Source organism: Perissodus microlepis, unplaced genomic scaffold, assembly GCF_051167445.1.
Source record: "Perissodus microlepis isolate ML-2025 ecotype Zambia unplaced genomic scaffold, ASM5116744v1 scaffold_26, whole genome shotgun sequence".
NCBI classification, from domain to species: Eukaryota; Metazoa; Chordata; class Actinopteri; order Cichliformes; family Cichlidae; genus Perissodus; species Perissodus microlepis.
In genome coordinates, this window is record NW_028182048.1 from 29,385 (window position 1) to 47,032 (window position 17,648).

The following is a 17,648-nucleotide window of genomic DNA, read 5'->3' on the forward strand; positions in this document are numbered from 1 at the left end:
AATCATGGCGCTGCAGCTTTAAAGAGAGATGTTGCATCTTTCGTTTGAAAGCATTAACTGAGCTGATCATGTTGATCACTGTTTTGTCTTTTCCTTGCAGCTGTAGATTAAGGTCATTCAACATGTTTGTCAGATCGGTTAAAAATGCCAAGTCTAACAGCCACTGACCGTCATTAAGTTGCATGTATTCTGCTTGTCCAGCTACACGGAAAAACTCCTTAATCTCCGGACAGAGCTCTCGAAATCTTTGCAGGAATTTCCCTCGACTAAGCCACCTCACGTCAGTGTGTAGCAACAACTCAGAGTGGTCGCAGTCAGCCTTCTCCAGATGTGCACGAAATAACCGTCTTTGAAGAGATCTGGCGCGAATAGAACAGGCGATCTTCGTTGCAACATTCATGATCTCCTTCATGTTGAGCATTTTAGCGCATAACGCTTGTTGGTGGATTATGCAATGGTAATTTAGGAAGTCCGGGAAAGCATCGTCCTGCCTGCACTTGGCAATAAATCCATTCAAGCGGCCAACCATTGCGGGTGCTCCATCTGTGGTAATAGACACCAATTTGTACACTGGGAGCTGGGTTTTCTCGATAAAGTTTTTGAACGACTGAAATATGTCCTCTCCTCGCGTCTGTTCTTTCATGGGCAGGACTGTTAACAGCTCTTCTTTTGCAGTGATATCAGTAAACACCATACGAATGAAAATGCACACCTGGGCTGTGTCACTCACGTCCGTAGATTCGTCCAACTGCAGTGAGAAACACTGGCAATCTCCGATGTCCTTCCAAAGTTGCTGGGTTAAATCCTCCGCCATGGCTTCACAGCGCCGTGTAACTGTACTTCTTGACAGCTGGAGAGCTTTGATCGAAGATGTTATTTCTGCCTTATTTTTAAAGTCTCGGAACAATGAGTCAGAGGCATTCGTTGAAGCAGCTTTTACCATCTCTCCATCTTGAAAAGACTTCTTGTTTTTAACGATGATGTGACTCACCCGGAACGATGCTTCGGTGGCGGCTTTCGCTTTTGAAGTTTGTTGTGTGAAAAATGACTGCTGTCCGGACAACTGGGATTTTAGTTTATTCACCTTTTTCTTTCTTAGCTCGCTTTTCGGCGGGAATGTAGTGTCGTATTTTCCGTGAACAGTTCGAAAATGCCGCTCCACATTTCCCTTCTTTGGCATTGCGATGGTAGCCTGGCAGATGAGGCAAACGCACTTCGAAAATGACATCGTGAAAAAAAAGTCCTCCTCCCATTCCGTATGAAAGTGATACGTTTTTGTCTTCTTACTTGGTCCAGCTCCCTCACTCATTTTTAACCCTTTCTTAGGTTTAAGAGAAAAAACCGAGAGCTAAAAATTGGAGTTAAAACTGACAAGCTAGTCAGCGAGTTACTACACTTCGCGCCGCTGTTTGCGCATGCGCAGCGACCTAAGCGTCAGAAAAAATCTGATGTCATCTGACTGGCTTCCCTGTATCAATCAAGTGACGGGATGGATGATAGGCTGGCATCTATTTTTTTAATGCCATGCGATCTACCAATACTACCTTTGCGATCGACTGGTCGATCGCGATCGACGTATTGAGCACCCCTGCTGTAACACATTCAAAGGTGATCATTACACAGGCCTGGACTGCCACCTAGTGGAGGAAGAGAGAACTGCCTCTCATGACCGTTTGCGAGGAGCTGCAGGCAAAAACATCCTGAAATTTCAGGCTGTTTTACTCCCGTGGAGTCAGCTGGGTTCCAGACTTTTTTCATGTCACACTTATTTAACATCCCTGTGACTCTGAGCCTTACTCCACCTGGCCTCACCTGTGCACCACCTCTATTTTCTATTCCTCTACAGAGACATGGTATGCAGTGGGAACTGTGAGATGTAATGCATGTCTCCTTTTTGAAGTTATTCACTCAGTTTCCAGAACTGAAAAATGAAGCCAATGCTAAAGTGCTAGAAACTGCAGTTCCACTCATGTCCACTAGGGGCTCCAGCAGCGAGCCAGTCCCCTGGTCGAGACTTTACAGCTCTGGTCTCTGTGGGTAGCTCAGTTTGTATGTTTTTGGGGCGGGGGTTACCTCCGATGGGTGCTCTTTTTCGCTTTTGTTGCACTCGCCTTGCGTGCTGGTCCGAGGCTGACCTCTGCAGTCCAAGCCTGACGTCTTCGTTTAGTAATATCGGATACAGGAGATCCCTCCCGTTGCCTCCAGGAGGGGAAACGATGAAAAGAGAGCCCATTTTCCAGCTTCTTGCCTTCCCTATCGTGTGATCTAACGTTGCAACCGACAACACAGTACCCCCTCCCGTGACATCACGCTCCAAAGCCCTATAATGACCTCTCTTGGCTTAATGTATGATGGTGGATAAATGAAACGTACAAGGAAAATTTGACTATATTACAAAAGGACATCCATCTTGGTAACATCAATGACCGGAGCATAACTTGTCAACTAGTCCGAAAATAAGTTATACAGTAGCAGTCAAAGACACCTTCTCATGTGTCACATTTCTATTCATTCAAAACACTTATGCATAGCTGTGTTTTATACAGCTCTTACAGAATTCAGTACAGGCTCATGTGAGTATTTACTGTACGGCTCAGCTCTACTGAATTTCTGAGTTTCTAGAGCAGACACAGAGCTCATGTCAAAACAGGCTTCAGGCGCGATATTAGGCTACGTTCACACTGCAGGTCTTAATGCTCAATTCCGATTTTTTGATCAAATCCGATTTTTTTGTCTGCTTGTTCACACTACAAATAAAATGCGACAGCAAACGCGCTCTAGTGTGAACGCTCTGTTTAGGCCCAGACCAAACAATATTGTTTGACTGATAGCCCTTAATATAAAGACTTCGGACTTTACGTTTCCCAATTTTTGCTTGAAGTTATTTTGTTATTTACATAATAATGTAGATAACCTAATAATTATCCTTATTGCTGTTTTAAAGGAGCGGTGCTTCAAAGGATAGCTGCAGATTGCTGTCAGAATCCGCAGATTATACAGAACAAATAAAATGTTCACGTTTCTCCAACGTTGTCTTCCCAGCAGTTTCACTGACATCTACACTGGATGGCCAGGAAGCGTTCGCGATGTCTTCTCGGGCGCTGATAATTGGCGTCTGTCTTGTGTCAGTGACGTAAAAGACGGATTTAATGCGACATGACCATCAAACAGCAGTCGCTTTCTAAAACATCGGATATGTGTCGGATTCAGGACCACATACGAAAGTGACCCAGATCGGATTTGAAAATATCGGATTTGTGCCGTTCACACTGTCACACCATGATCGGATATGGGTCGCATAGGGTCAAAAAAGTCGGATTTGATGCGCTTTCGCCTGCAGTGTGAACGTAGCCTAAGTGACTTTAACAATATTATCAATTTTAATATCGGTCTAGTGACATTACGTTATGTACGCAGCACGCAATAGATCCACATATTTTAGAAGCCAAAGGTTCAAATTAGTTGGGAGCACCTTCACTTAATTATAACAGTGGTTTTGTTAGGAAAACAGTTCTGTATACCGGATACTAAATTGCGTTACGGCTAACGTATCTAACATAGCTAACCGTTATTGTTAGCACAACATTAATAGCAAGCTGCAATGACGAGTAACAAAAACAAAGAGTAAAAAGGTTTTAATGAAAATGTTTTACCTTTTCCAACAGTCCCAGAATCCAGAGCTTCAAAGACCAGCAGGTACTGAAGACTTTATCCGCTTCACTGTCACCGTCCGTGAGAAAGAGTTTTTTCCCCCCTTAGAAAGGTCAAGGCCCGCAGCTCGCGCAATCTGTCTGCGCATGCGCATCCCAACGATTGACCCCCCCTCCCCTCTCTTTCGGGAGGTTGCCATAGTTTGACGTGTTCTAACGTCACTCTCTCTCTCTCTCTCCCCCTGTCATTTATTTGGCTCGAAACACATTAACAAATTGCTCAGTGATGAACAAGTACTCAGATCATTTACCTAAGCAGTGTGCTTTGTCAAAACGAAGTGTGTGTTCATTACACTGACATTCTGTTGTGCAATTGTTATTTACTTGTATTTTATAATTTGACTTTACATACTGCTGGGTGGTTTGTAAAGTTTACAATAACTAGTATTATCATTATGCTATATTTTCTAATATATACAATAACCTCAAAAGTAATGCCTTGAAGCAGAAAATAGTAATACTTTATTAAAATTTAAAACTAAAGTAGAGTATTTGAATGTGTGCATTGTGTCTACTGTTTGTTAACTCATCACATTCATAAACTTCTTAATGATAAACTCCATAGTCCATATAAATTCCATATTATTTACCACATTATTTGTGATCAATGGGTTTGCGGGGTTAGGGGTGTTGGGGGTAGGGTCTTTAGGCTTTGGCCCCCACCCCTGCCACCAGTATATTTTTAAGCAAGTATTTCTAACTTTTATTTGAATATTCAGTTTCCTATCATCTGCTCTTAAAGGGTAACCCGCCCTCCCCCTTCGCACACACATGCACACAAACAAAACACACAGTATAATTCACAGCCTCATTATAGTGAATAAATATTTATGCCATTTTACACCATCAAACTTAGCTAAGGATGAAGAACCTTTTGTTCTTTAAAGAACCATTTGTAATACCTAAAGAACCATCTACAAAATAAAAAGGTTCTTTGGCGTATGATGGTTCTTTAAAGAACCACGAAGACATCTGAAGAACCATTTAAGAACCATAATTTTTCTGAGAGTAGGCTATAAATGTGCTTCTATAAAGTGCTGCAGGAATAAAACTGAAAACCCTGAAATAGGTTTGCATGTTGCAGCATGCAGGCTCTGTGGGGCTGCGGTGACACACTCAGACGGTAACATGTTTGAAGAGGTCTCTCCTCAGAGGGCAAAGAAGGTCATGATACCAGCTGTCAGCTGACATTTTCATTCAGAGGTGATGCAAGAAACTATTGAAAGTACAAATGTAAAACTATTCACCATCTTGTATAAAAACACTTCCCTATATATGTAACTTAAGCTTTGAAACATTTGGAGCTGTAGCAAAAACACAGACTTTGGAAACAGATCTTTGCTTCAGTCTTCAAGGCAATAACGTCACAACAGCTTCACCTACAACCATTCACCTGTGCTATAGCTCCACCTACTGGACTTATTGGAGCAGACACATTAAAAATAAATCAATAAGAAATCATCCCTACCTTGACTGTGATGGCGATGGGCGTCCTCTGACAGCGTGTTGTGCCCCAGGTAGAATCGGCCTCGTTTCACAATAATATTAGTTCTGCTTTTCTCTTCACGAGAGGAGCAGAGCGGACACGAGCGTGACGGGCGTCGCGTTCATGTCATCTGTTGTTTTTAAATGTGCTATGGAAAATAACTTTTGAATTGAATTGAATGTTTGTCCATAAAGCACCACAGCACGTTTGGACGAAACGAAACACGTCAGACCAGCTGTCAGCACCGTGGTGGACGGATGATGATCTGGGCCCCGTGCAGTGACTCAGTAAACCATGAACTCCTCTGTATACAAATGTATTCTAGAGTCAGATGTGAGGCCATCAGCCACAGGACAATGATACCAAGAAGAGTGCCAAATCTCCAAAAGAAAGGCTGAAAAAGAAATGTGGTGCAATGCTCCAGTCAGTCCAGACCTCAGCCTGACTGAGAAGCTGTGGTGGGACCTTCAGAGAACGGTGCTGAAACCGACTGAAGAGTTGAGTCTCAATGATGAGACTAATAACATCTACAGGGCGCACGCACGAGGCATTGACGATGACGTGAGCATGAGCAGAGACAAACTGAGGGCTTAAATAGACAGGATAATGAGAGGATGAGAAACAGGTGGAAACACGGCTGGAACAAATCTAACTAATGAAACAGAGGAAGTAAGGTGGCAGTTAGTACAGTAGAGTTTTTATTTTCATTTTTATAATACTAAAAATGAAATGCACAGTGCAGAGATTACTTGAGAAACTGTAGGACAGCTTCTGTGTGCATCCTGTGAAGTGTGGGGTGTGTGAACAGGGAACATAGGAGGGGGCTAAGCACACATCCCTGTGGCGTTCCTGTGTTTCAAATGAGTGATGAGGAAGTTTGCTTATCAACTCTCACCACCTGGGGCCTGTTTGTGAGGAAGCAGAGAATCCATCTGCAGATACATGTTCCCAGCCCAAGGTCAACAAGCTCCCAGGCAAGTTTTGAGGGGATGATGCTGTTAAATGCTGAGCTGTAACCGATGAAGAGCATTTTTGCATACATATTTCTTTTTTCCAGGTGAGTGAGTGTGCATTGCAGATTTGTGGGAAAACAGACTACATGTCAGGTGGCTTCACTTAGCTTGACACAGTGTTTTCTTCTTACCATGAAGTTCAAGTAAAATCTCTCTCCACGGTGAGCAAAGTGCCAGAAACACTCCAACCCAGCAGCAGGAAGCACTATAGCAAAGTCGTACTGGTCAGAACCCCAGAACAGCTCCTGGTCTGTGACGTCGGGGCGGGCGTTTGTCTGGGGAACCCCATGAGCTGAGCCCCAAAATAAAAAGCCCAGAAAGAAGCAGGGAATCCAGCACAGCATGTCTAAAACATGGAAAGGTGAGAGTAGAGTCTGTGCTGCAGTGCGAATAGATCAAAAATGATTAACCACCCCTGAAATGTCGCCTCCTCTGGTGGGAAAACTGGACGGGCTGCACAGATGGAAGCACTGCTGATAGAGAGGAAAACCCTGCAGGAGGGAAACTCTCCAGGTGATCCAAACAAATGAACCTTGAAACTGTTCCACAGACAGATCCCGACTGCTTAAAGGCATCCTGTGGAGGTTTGGACCACCAGTTCAGTAATATTTGACCATGTGGTGGATGTACATTTAGATTATTCTCATGGCCGTCATTCACATTTCAACATTTACATGAATCCATTGATCCACTGGTGAAGAGGAAACAGCAGACATATGCCAACAGGAGAGTGGGTGTGTAGTGCTGAGAAGAAGGTCTGTTTGATACATGTTTTACATGATAAAACTTGTTTCCATTCTAGACAAAGATAATAAAGATAATACAAAAAGTATTGTTGAAATGATGGTTTCATTTATAAAGGGAAAAACACTCTCCAAACCTGCCCTGTGTGCAAAAGTAACTGCCCCCTAAACCTAATCACTGGTTATGCCACCCTCTGCAGCAGGAACTGCAGTCACGTGTTTGTGGTCCTTCAGTGAGTCTTTCACATCACTGTGGAGGAATCTTGGTCCACTCTTATTTGGAAGATTGTTGGAATTCAGACACATTTTTAAGGTCACGCTGACGCACCTCAGTCTGATTTCAGTCCAGACTTTGACTCGGCCACTCCAAACACTTCATCTGTTTTTGGACTCATTGAGAAGTCGACTTGCTGCTGATCATGGTGCTGCTGTATAACTGGAGTGCTTTTGAACTTCAGGGCACAAACTGATGGTCAGACATTCAGGACTGTCAGGTAGAGAGTAGAATTCAAAAGGGCCAGAGCCTCTCTTTAAGAAATGTCACTTGACATCTGCAGCACTCAGTCTGCTGCGGCAAGCGTGCTGCTGCAGTCTGTTGGGGGGCATCATCAGGAACAAGGATGCAAGGAGAGGAGACAAACTAGTGAGGAATGCTGGCTCTATAATTGGAGCTGCCACACGCACACACACACACACACACACACACACACACACACACACACTGACAGACGCACACACACACACACACACACACACTATTATTTATCCTTGTTGTGCAAACAAGCTGCAAAACTTAATAAATGTAGAATTTGAAAAATAACAAACCTTAAAAGAAACACTAGGTACAGATACATGAGGACCTGTGATACGGTGATACTTTTGGTAAACAACCATTTGACTAACATGTGTCTCACCTGCTCTTGTTCATCTCTGTTCTGTCCTCATTCTCCCTCTCTCTCTGTTCCTCTCTCTCCCTCTTTGTGCTGACAATCATCAAATATACAGTTGAAACCAGATATTTACAAACTCTTCAGATAAAACACTTTTTTAATTGTAACATCAAATCAGACTAAATGTTTATTTTTTTAGATTGATAAATATAAAAAACACATTTGTTAACTTTAAGAGTAAAGAGAGAAATTGTCTGTATTTCTTAATTGTAAATGGCACCAAATTGTATTCAAAATTGAGCCACACTTATGGAGCTCCACAATTCTTTTTCTGGTGTTTTGGTTGACATCTCTTGATTTTCCCATTTCAAAGAAACAGGCTCTGTGTTTTACCTTATATGCATCCACAGGTGTGCCACCAATTTACTCACATGGACTCTACTAACCTATCAGAAGCTTCTTCAGCTCAGAATGGAATCGTCTTGTCATGAACTGGCTGTGTGGAGGCAGATGAGGACCCAAACGCAAAACTCACGGAGACAGGAACTGAACTCAAAATCACTGCTTTATTGCAGGCCTTTAAAACGAAACAGAACTAAACTGGGAATACTAACAGAAGACCGAGGGAACACAGAAAGACACGCAGGTTCGGGGAGGAGACATTGACGACGCGACACTGAACTGAGGGAGACATGCACATAAATACACAGAGGGTTAACGAGGGAAGTGGGAGCACACGGGGAACACAGCTGACACAGATAATCATAACGAGACAGGGCAGGAGTGAACACAACATGACACATACTGACGAGAGACTGTCAAAGTAAAACAGGAAGTACACAGAGGTTCAGACAGGAGGAGAGAGAGCACGGGGAGAACACAGACATAACGGGCTGGGGAAAACATGGAATAAAACACAAGGAGAGACGAGGGCTCACAGATACACAGGAGCACACAAGAGGTAACCAAATAAGGAACATCTTAACAGAACCTAGGAACCACGGCATAAATAAGGAGCAAAATACAAAAATACAAGAAAACTAAGAATGCTGGGCCAATATGGCCCAGGATCATGACACGTCTGGAGTTTCTTATTTCTTATTAATTAACAATAAACTTAGTGTACATGTGCTCCTACATTTGATGAAAGTGATAAAAATAGAAGCTCTGTCTCTCTTTATTCTGATATTTAACTAATTCAAAAGATATTTCAATATTTATTTATCCAAAACAAAACAAGTTTACTCTAAATTGATGTTGTACAGTAAAAGAAAATGTTCTTGTGTTTTCCATAAAGTGTAAATATCTGGTTTAAACTGTGAATATACTGCTGTGTATTGAAGTTCCTCTTGTTTTGCATAGAAATATACTGAACAACATACAAAGCATAATATATAAAATAACATCTACCAGAGTTTTTTCTTTGAAAGAAGCCCCTTATGTCCATTCTTGTATATCAGTGCATTACTGAAACCGATTTATTTAGCCGTGGAGGGAAACAACTGAAAATATGAAATAAACACACATGTAAGCTAAGACTCTCTAAAGAAACAGCATTGTTGTTGTTCGGCTTTTCATTTCACCATTTGTTGATTCACTTGAAGAGCAAGTAACGTAATATGGGTCAAGTGATCAGTTTGATATCAATCTTTCGTGATACACCGTCATATTTACATTATTTGTACAGTACAAATGATTTGCTTTGGTACCTGGTCAAACTTCAGCTCTCCTCTGTCTGCCTGGCTCCGTTTCTCAAACAGCGCACTCGTAGGCAGCAGCTGCCCCCCCCGCTTAGTGTCTGAGCTCGGGTCATACCAATATTAGGGGGGATTTACGCACAGTCGTAAATTCCCACAGTGTGCACTATGTGCTTCGAATATTGTGTGTAGTTTTTTGCTTTATACAGTTGTCAGCCAGGCATCTAACTATGAAAAAATTACACTCCAAAAGACCCCGGGCTTCTGACAAAACAACCCGGGCTTAAGCCCAGTAAGCCACCCCCCCCCCCGCTCCGCCACTGATCACCACCAGCTGTTGCTAAAAGCACCTTTGTTAGATAGCAAAGTATTTACAAACTAGATAGCGAAAATTTCTGAAGAAATTTTAAGTGTGCCTATGCTACTGCCGGATTAGATGTCCGAAGACATCAGGATGTATGTGTTTGGAGCAAAAAACTGTTGAGTTTTAAGCAGAGAGTCATCAGCTGTTCCTGTACTCAGCTGTTAGGGCCGGTTGCTATAGTAACTCCTGTGTGTGGCAGGAGGGGATGGGACACACACACACTGCAGTTAGGGTCAGACACAGAGATGGGCAAACAGGAATTAAGCTCTGAAACAAATGCTTCCCAAGAGAAAACTTCCAGACTACAACATATTAAAATGCCTGTAGAGTGTATTATACTGACGTGGTAACAGTGTAAAGACACCCTTCGATGTTAAATTTGAGCTGAAAATTGAGAGCAGTTTTTGAATGGCATTTGTTTGATGGCATTTGTGAGAAAACCGTAAATCTGATCTCAATGAGGAAGACACTGGATGAAAGAAGACAACGATAGCTACGTTTTGATGTATAAATTATAGATGTAGGGCAAACGGTTTGGGTGGGACAGGACGAGAAAAACAAATTTTTTAAATTATTGTCCACACTCTAGTTTTATGGCAGTTGACAGTGGCGCGAACATTCCGTGAAAATCTTAATTTTCCTAAAACTTAAACTGCTCTTGTGAACCAACAGTAAAAGATATCGCAACGAGGATTTGGGCAATAAAAGTCCAAAATCTTGTGACCCGTTTAAAGTTTAAATGACGTTTCTACAACAAAGTATGGCTGAGCGGTAGGCCTTCAAAGTGGCCTGTGTTGGCGCCTTTTTTCGGGCCCTTCCCCATCGAAATGAATGGGGAAAATGGGGTCTTTTTTTGGGAATTTTGGGAAAACCGTGCGACGAATCTCTACCAAGAGTCATAATAATAAGAATAATAAATCTGTCGAATAGTAATAAGTGTGCCATTACATAGGCACACTTAATAATTCTCCCGTTCATTGATCTGAGCATGCGCAGAATGATCCACAGCGCTCCTTTGATCCTTTGATCTTCTCAAAGGATCATTGTGACGTCACGGCGACATCACATTCTCTGCCACACCCACCAAGTCCTTAAATAGAGGAGGTCCTTTAACAGTTTACATCAGAAGGAGCCAGTTGTTTTAGACAAAGCTGACCTTTGCATTGAAATCATTCAGAGATTTAACTTTTTTGAGCTTTAAACCTCCAAAGAAATGTCACAGGGAACGTCGAATAAGCCATCTGGAAGCAGTGATCAGTCAGACCCACTGCAGCCAACAGTTGAATCTCTACATAGTACTAGGAGACTACACAGAGAACTCCTTGAATATAACGCAAAACTCAGGAAAGAAAACAAAAAACTCAAGCATGAAAACACACAACTCCAGCAAGAGAATACACAACCCAGGCAAGAGCCCATACAACCCAGTGAAGAAATCATACAACTCAGGCGAGAAATCATACAACTACATCAAGAGAACTCACAACTCCATAAAGAAAACGAACGACTCAAACAAGAAAACATAGAACTAGATCAAGAAAACGCAGAACGCAGTCAAGAAATCACACAACTCAGGCAAGATAACCCACAAGTCCGTCAAGAAAACACAAGAGTCCATCAAGAAAACACAGAAGTCCATCAAGAAAACACACGACTCAGTCAAGAGAACGCAGAACTCAGACAAGCTGTGGAAAATCTTCAGCGCCAAGCGGTACATGTACAACAGACAACAGAAACAGAACCTCCTAGACCTGAGGAGGCTGACAACCTTGTTTCGTGGTATGTAGGTATTGCTGGATTGGCCGTTGTTCTTTCTGCAGCTGCTTTCTGGGTCGCCTCTAAGATTCTCGGCTGAAGCGAATGTCCCGCTCTGTGGGGTCATGATTATTATCATGACGCTCTGTGGGGTCATGATTATTATCATGACGCTCTGTGGGCTCATGATTATTATCATGACCCCACAGAGCGTCATGATTATTATCATGACCCCACAGAGCGGGGATCGCTTGCGTGTGCTTGCATGCACACGTCCCATCGACAATTGTGGATTGTGGTCCACATCCACAATTACAGCTCTACTGTAATTGTGGATGTGGACCAGTTACCCTTTAAAAACAGTAATGATCTTTTCCAGCCACAGTCCACCTTCATCCTGGCGTTGTTCCCGCTGGTGCAGGGTCCGCTCCTCAGCAAAGGTTTCTCCGTTTGGTTCTGTCCAAGGCGTCCTCAGGTGACGCGTTGATGGTCTTAATGTCTTCCTTGATTTTGTCCATCCACCGTTTTTTCGGTCTGCCTCGAGGCCGGCGTCCGTCTGGGTCGATCCTTAATAGTCGTTTTTGCTGAGTTCTCATCGCTTCGAATCACGTGTCCATACCACCTCAGGCGGGATTCGAGCATCTTTTGAACTCGAGCCACAGTCCACCGACCTGTCATAAATACGCTGTGCTCTCCTTTATGTTTGATTTTATTTTGCCCCTCACCTCCCAACCAGTCATGGCAGAAGACCGCCCCTCCCTGAGCCTGGTTCTGCCAGAGGTTTCTTCCTGTTAAAAGGGAGTTTTTCCTCTCCACCGTTGCCAGAGTGCTTGCTCATAGGGGATCATTTGATTGTTGGGGTTGAATTTTTGGATTTCATTTCATTGGCTTGAACTGAAAAACCTAAAAATTCAGCTGAGGGGTTCACATAGTGGAGAGCACTACATTTGTTAACTGCACTTTTTTTATTTGTAGATTTTGTAGTTCTTCCTACTACAAAAACTACAAATGAAAACAAGGCAGTTAGCAGCAAATGAAAATAAATAAAACACATTAAAAAAAAATCTGCTACTGCTCTGTGTGTTTACTTCAGTGTATGTTTTTGTGTTAGACGATTATAGATTGTCCAAAATGTCCTACACCTTGATGTTGGTGGGGTTCCAGAGGCACCAGCAGCTTCAAATATGTGTTTGCTGCTTTGTAATGGCCTTTTAGCAGCTGCTCTCTTAATGGGATGTATTTGTCCTGCAGAAACCTTCCTCGTTGTGCCTTTATCTGCACGAACCCGTGTGTGCTCTGACTCAGCCACAGATCTCCTAACGTCGCGGTGATCGCGATTAAGTTTTCATGAAATATCTCAGGTTTTCACTACGTGTCCAAGGCATTTAGCTATTTCACACTTTTCAGCAGCAGAGAGATCCTTTTATTTTTCCATATTGTTAACTGTCAGTTTGTTCATTTCCTCAGTGTTCTTTAGTGTTAAAGTGTTAGAGTGAAGCACAGCCATTTCTAAAGTGTCTGCAGGCACTGACGTGTCCACAGACACACACTGATGGCTCAGCTTTCCAGCCAAATGGCCTCGTTAATAAAGAACTGACCTGCCTAATGTACTGCAAAGCACATGCACATATAATTCAGGATCACTGTAACCTCAGTGGCTTTTAATAAACTTTATTTTGGAGTTTCATATTTTGATTTAGATTTTTCTAGCCATTCACATTTATTTAATGTGATAAATTAAGTTTTGGGCTTGTGTGGCACTATGGTATAGATGAGTACATGAAAATTGCAGCCTCCCATTTTATTTTTATGCTTCAAGTCACTTTCTTTTGGGGAAAACTACCGTTAATGTCTGTAATATAAGTTCCGCCAGCAGAGGGCGCTCGGTGTCTTACGCATCAGTAGCCAACACCTCGCTAGAAGAAGAGTGGTGCCGAGCTGGCGCACAGAGTAGTTCCTGTTACCTGCTGTGTGTCTGTTTTTACAGGTAAGCTGGGTTGCAAATAATACATATGTGATAGACAACAGTAGCAATCGAAACGTAAAAGCTAGAGAGCCAATTCACGAGTTTAAGGGTTGATAACGATGAATCACCACCAGCTGTTGCTAAAAGCACCTTTGTTAGATAGCAAAGTATTTACAAATAATTCTCCCGTTCATTGATCTGAGCATGCGCAGAATGATCCACAGCGCTCCTTTGATCCTTTGATCTTCTCGAACGATCATTGTGACGTCACGGCGACATCACATTCTCTGCCACACCCACCAAGTCCTTAAATAGAGGAGGTCCTTTAACAGTTTACATCAGAAGGAGCCAGTTGTTTTAGACAAAGCTGACCTTTGCATTGAAATCATTCAGAGATTTAACTTTTTTGAGCTTTAAACCTTCAAAGAAATGTCACAGGGAACGTCGAATAATCCATCTGGAAGCAGTGATGAGTCAGACCCAGTGCAGCGTACGGCAGTTGAAATTCTACATATTATGGTTGGTCAAAACTTAGACATCGCTGAATTTAACACACGCCTTGAGGAAGAAAACAGACATCACAGGCAAGAGAGCATTCAACTCAATCGAGAAAACGCACAAATCAGGGAAGAAAACGCACAACTCAATCGAGAAAACGCACAACTCAATCGAGAAAACATAGAACTTGGGCAAGTGATCACACGACCCAGGCAACAGAACGAAGAACTCAGGCAAGAGAACAGACGACTCTGTGAAGAGATCAGACAACTCAGGGAAAGGAACGAAGTACTCACAAATGATGTCGGATGGTTCATTGTTCTTTGTGCAGCTGCTTTCTGGGTCGCCTCTAGGTTTTTCGGCTGAAGCGAATGTCCCGCTCTGTGGGGTCATGATTATTATCATGACGCTCTGTGGGGTCATGATTATTATCATGACCCCACAGAGCGGGGATCGCTTGCGTGTGCTTGCATGCACACGTCCCATCGACAATTGTGGATTGTGGTCCACATCCACAATTACAGCTCTACTGTAATTGTGGATGTGGACCAGTTACCCTTTAAAAACAGTAATGATCTTTTCCAGCCACAGTCCACCTTCATCCTGGCGTTGTTCCCGCTGGTGCAGGGTCCGCTCCTCAGCAAAGGTTTCTCCGTTTGGTTCTGTCCAAGGCGTCCTCAGGTGACGCGTTGATGGTCTTAATGTCTTCCTTGATTTTGTCCATCCACCGTTTTTTCGGTCTGCCTCGAGGCCGGCGTCCGTCTGGGTCGATCCTTAATAGTCGTTTTTGCTGAGTTCTCATCGCTTCGAATCACGTGTCCATACCACCTCAGGCGGGATTCGAGCATCTTTTGAACTCGAGCCACAGTCCACCGACCTGTCATAAATACGCTGTGCTCTCCTTTATGTTTGATTTTATTTTGCCCCTCACCTCCCAACCAGTCATGGCAGAAGACCGCCCCTCCCTGAGCCTGGTTCTGCCAGAGGTTTCTTCCTGTTAAAAGGGAGTTTTTCCTCTCCACCGTTGCCAGAGTGCTTGCTCATAGGGGATCATTTGATTGTTGGGGTTGAATTTTTGGATTTCATTTCATTGGCTTGAACTGAAAAACCTAAAAATTCAGCTGAGGGGTTCACATAGTGGAGAGCACTACATTTGTTAACTGCACTTTTTTTATTTGTAGATTTTGTAGTTCTTCCTACTACAAAAACTACAAATGAAAACAAGGCAGTTAGCAGCAAATGAAAATAAATAAAACACATTAAAAAAAAATCTGCTACTGCTCTGTGTGTTTACTTCAGTGTATGTTTTTGTGTTGGAAGATTATAGATTGTCCTGACGTGTCCACAGACGTGTGGATTTGTGTGCTGCTGTGTTCACTTGTGTGTTTTTGTGCACTCGGGAGGACGGTACCTGTCTCGTCGTCATCTCGTAGACAAATATTTGACGACGTCTAGAAGAGAAGTCTGAGTCGCCGTCCAAACGTCTGCCTGCAGCACAACCTCCGTCTCTCAGCGCTCGGCATGCACGCTGAATAAGAGCCCTCAGGTGAACTTCTCTCACCTGCATAAACACTTTGCATCGGTTTCTCGGCTGCAGGTCCATGAAGGCACTTTTGGAGGAATGTTATGGTCTGACCTTCATCCTTCAGCTCACTCTGAACTCTCTGAGCAGCTCTCTGGCGTCTCTGTGAGGACCTGCAGGAAGACTTCTCCAGACTTTTCCTTCTGTTGATGATGTTGATGACTCCACACTGTTTATGTCCTGCTGAGCTTTGTGCTCTGGGAATGCCAGACCATGACTGATAGTGTTATTGTCTTATATCTCACGTCACGGCTTATATCTGAAGTCCTGCTGGCAGAAATGCCCTTCAGTCAGAAAGGTTGATGGTCAGGATGAACCTGGACACTTCTTTGTACACGTGTGTCGTATCTTTTGAATGATAAGTACTGATAGAGACAGACGTGAGTCAGTATTTATATTTCTTGCAGCCTGTTAGCACTGTACCTCCTGCCTTTCCAAACGGCTCTTCTGTGTTTCTGTCTCATCGTTCTGCTGATGAACATTTGTCGCCCACCGTGATCTCAGCACGTCGTCCTGGTTCTGGAGAGCAGACGTGTGTTGATCTGAGTCCTGTGATTTCCAGTAGTGATTTATTCCCAAGACAAAATCAAATCGTCCTCTGCTGCCGTGTTTTTGCACAATAAAAATGATGCAGCTGTCAGAAACGGTCCGGCCCTGGTTATTGTCTCAGATACGACGCTCGTCTTATCCTGTCGGCTTCTGTCGGTTTCCTTCATTTACTTCTTGTTATTTTCCTGAAATGTGCTCCAGAGTGACAAAAATATCTGCTGGAGTTTATGCTGCACTAAAACCTCTGTGACATCGTTGCACTCACTGCTAACAGGAAAGCCAGAGGAGCAGACACATCCCAGCAAAACACTGATGCAGCTTTTTCACATTAAACTGAAGTGATATCAGATACAGTCCTGATTAAAGCTTTAAGACCACTTGAAAAATGGCAAAAATCATATTTTGCATGGTTGGATCTTAACAAATGTTGTTACTAAGAAAATGTTTTATTCACAAATGCAGACATTTCAAAGCTAAACGACATGATTTTGAAAATGAGAAGTGACATTAAGTGTATTCATTGTTAATCACAGAATCATAATTCATACATGATTTCATTGATAGTTAATCATGTTTAACTGCTCAGCACTGATCAGAATATAACCAGGAATAAGTTTAAGCTGTATGATAGATCAGAAAATATAATGTAGACGAGCTTCACACAGTCTGTGTGTGTGCATGTGCGTGTGTGTGTGTGTGTGTGTGTGCGTGTGTGTGTGTGCGTGTGGCAGCTCCAATTATAGAGCCAGCATTCCTCACTAGTTTGTCTCCTCTCCTTGCATCCTTGTTTCTGATGATGCCCCCCCAGCAGACTGCAGCAGCACGCCTTCGGTGGTGTCGAGCCAAACGGACTTTAACGTGTGTTTGAACGAGCTGACGGTTCACTCGTTAAGCTGAAAGAAAGATGCTTTAATCACAGCAGTCACACATGTGTCCACTGGACCATCTGGGAACTCTTCTTGTTTACACTCGTAATAACACAAACACTAAATCCTCCTTCTCTGTGCTGTTGTGTAGCAGTGTGTACACCTGAGACTGTCACCTGTCTGTCTGTCCTGCACTCTCTCTCTGTTTCTTTCGCTCTGATTGTGGAATAAAAGTATGAACATGTGTTTATAAGTTACACTTGTGTTTGAATCCTGCAGCTTCTCACACATTTGATTTCCGTGTGTGACGACTGCAAGTGTCCAGAGTGAGGACAGACTGAGGGACCCACTGCTGCACATCATCTGTGAGGCTTTGCAGCCCTGATGATCCACCAGGACAAACTCAGCAGTGTGTGAGGGAGAGGAGGAGGAAGAGCCAGCAGCAGCTGACAGATGGAGAGAATAGACAGACTGTTCCCTGTTTGTGAAGGACTGCTAGGAAAGTTTAACATCACTGTCTGTCCTGAAT

General features: G+C 43.1%; 1 long non-coding RNA gene across 1 annotated transcript; it reads right to left on the bottom strand.

The window, feature by feature from the left end:
• Positions 1-5,462: 5,462 nt before the first annotated feature.
• On the bottom strand, positions 5,463-8,851 carry LOC146360546 (uncharacterized). Its single transcript, XR_014799632.1, has 3 exons — positions 8,289-8,851; positions 7,867-7,935; positions 5,463-7,544 (listed from the first exon to the last, which is right to left on the bottom strand). It is a non-coding gene; the product is annotated as an uncharacterized LOC146360546 (long non-coding RNA).
• Positions 8,852-17,648: the final 8,797 nt, after the last annotated feature.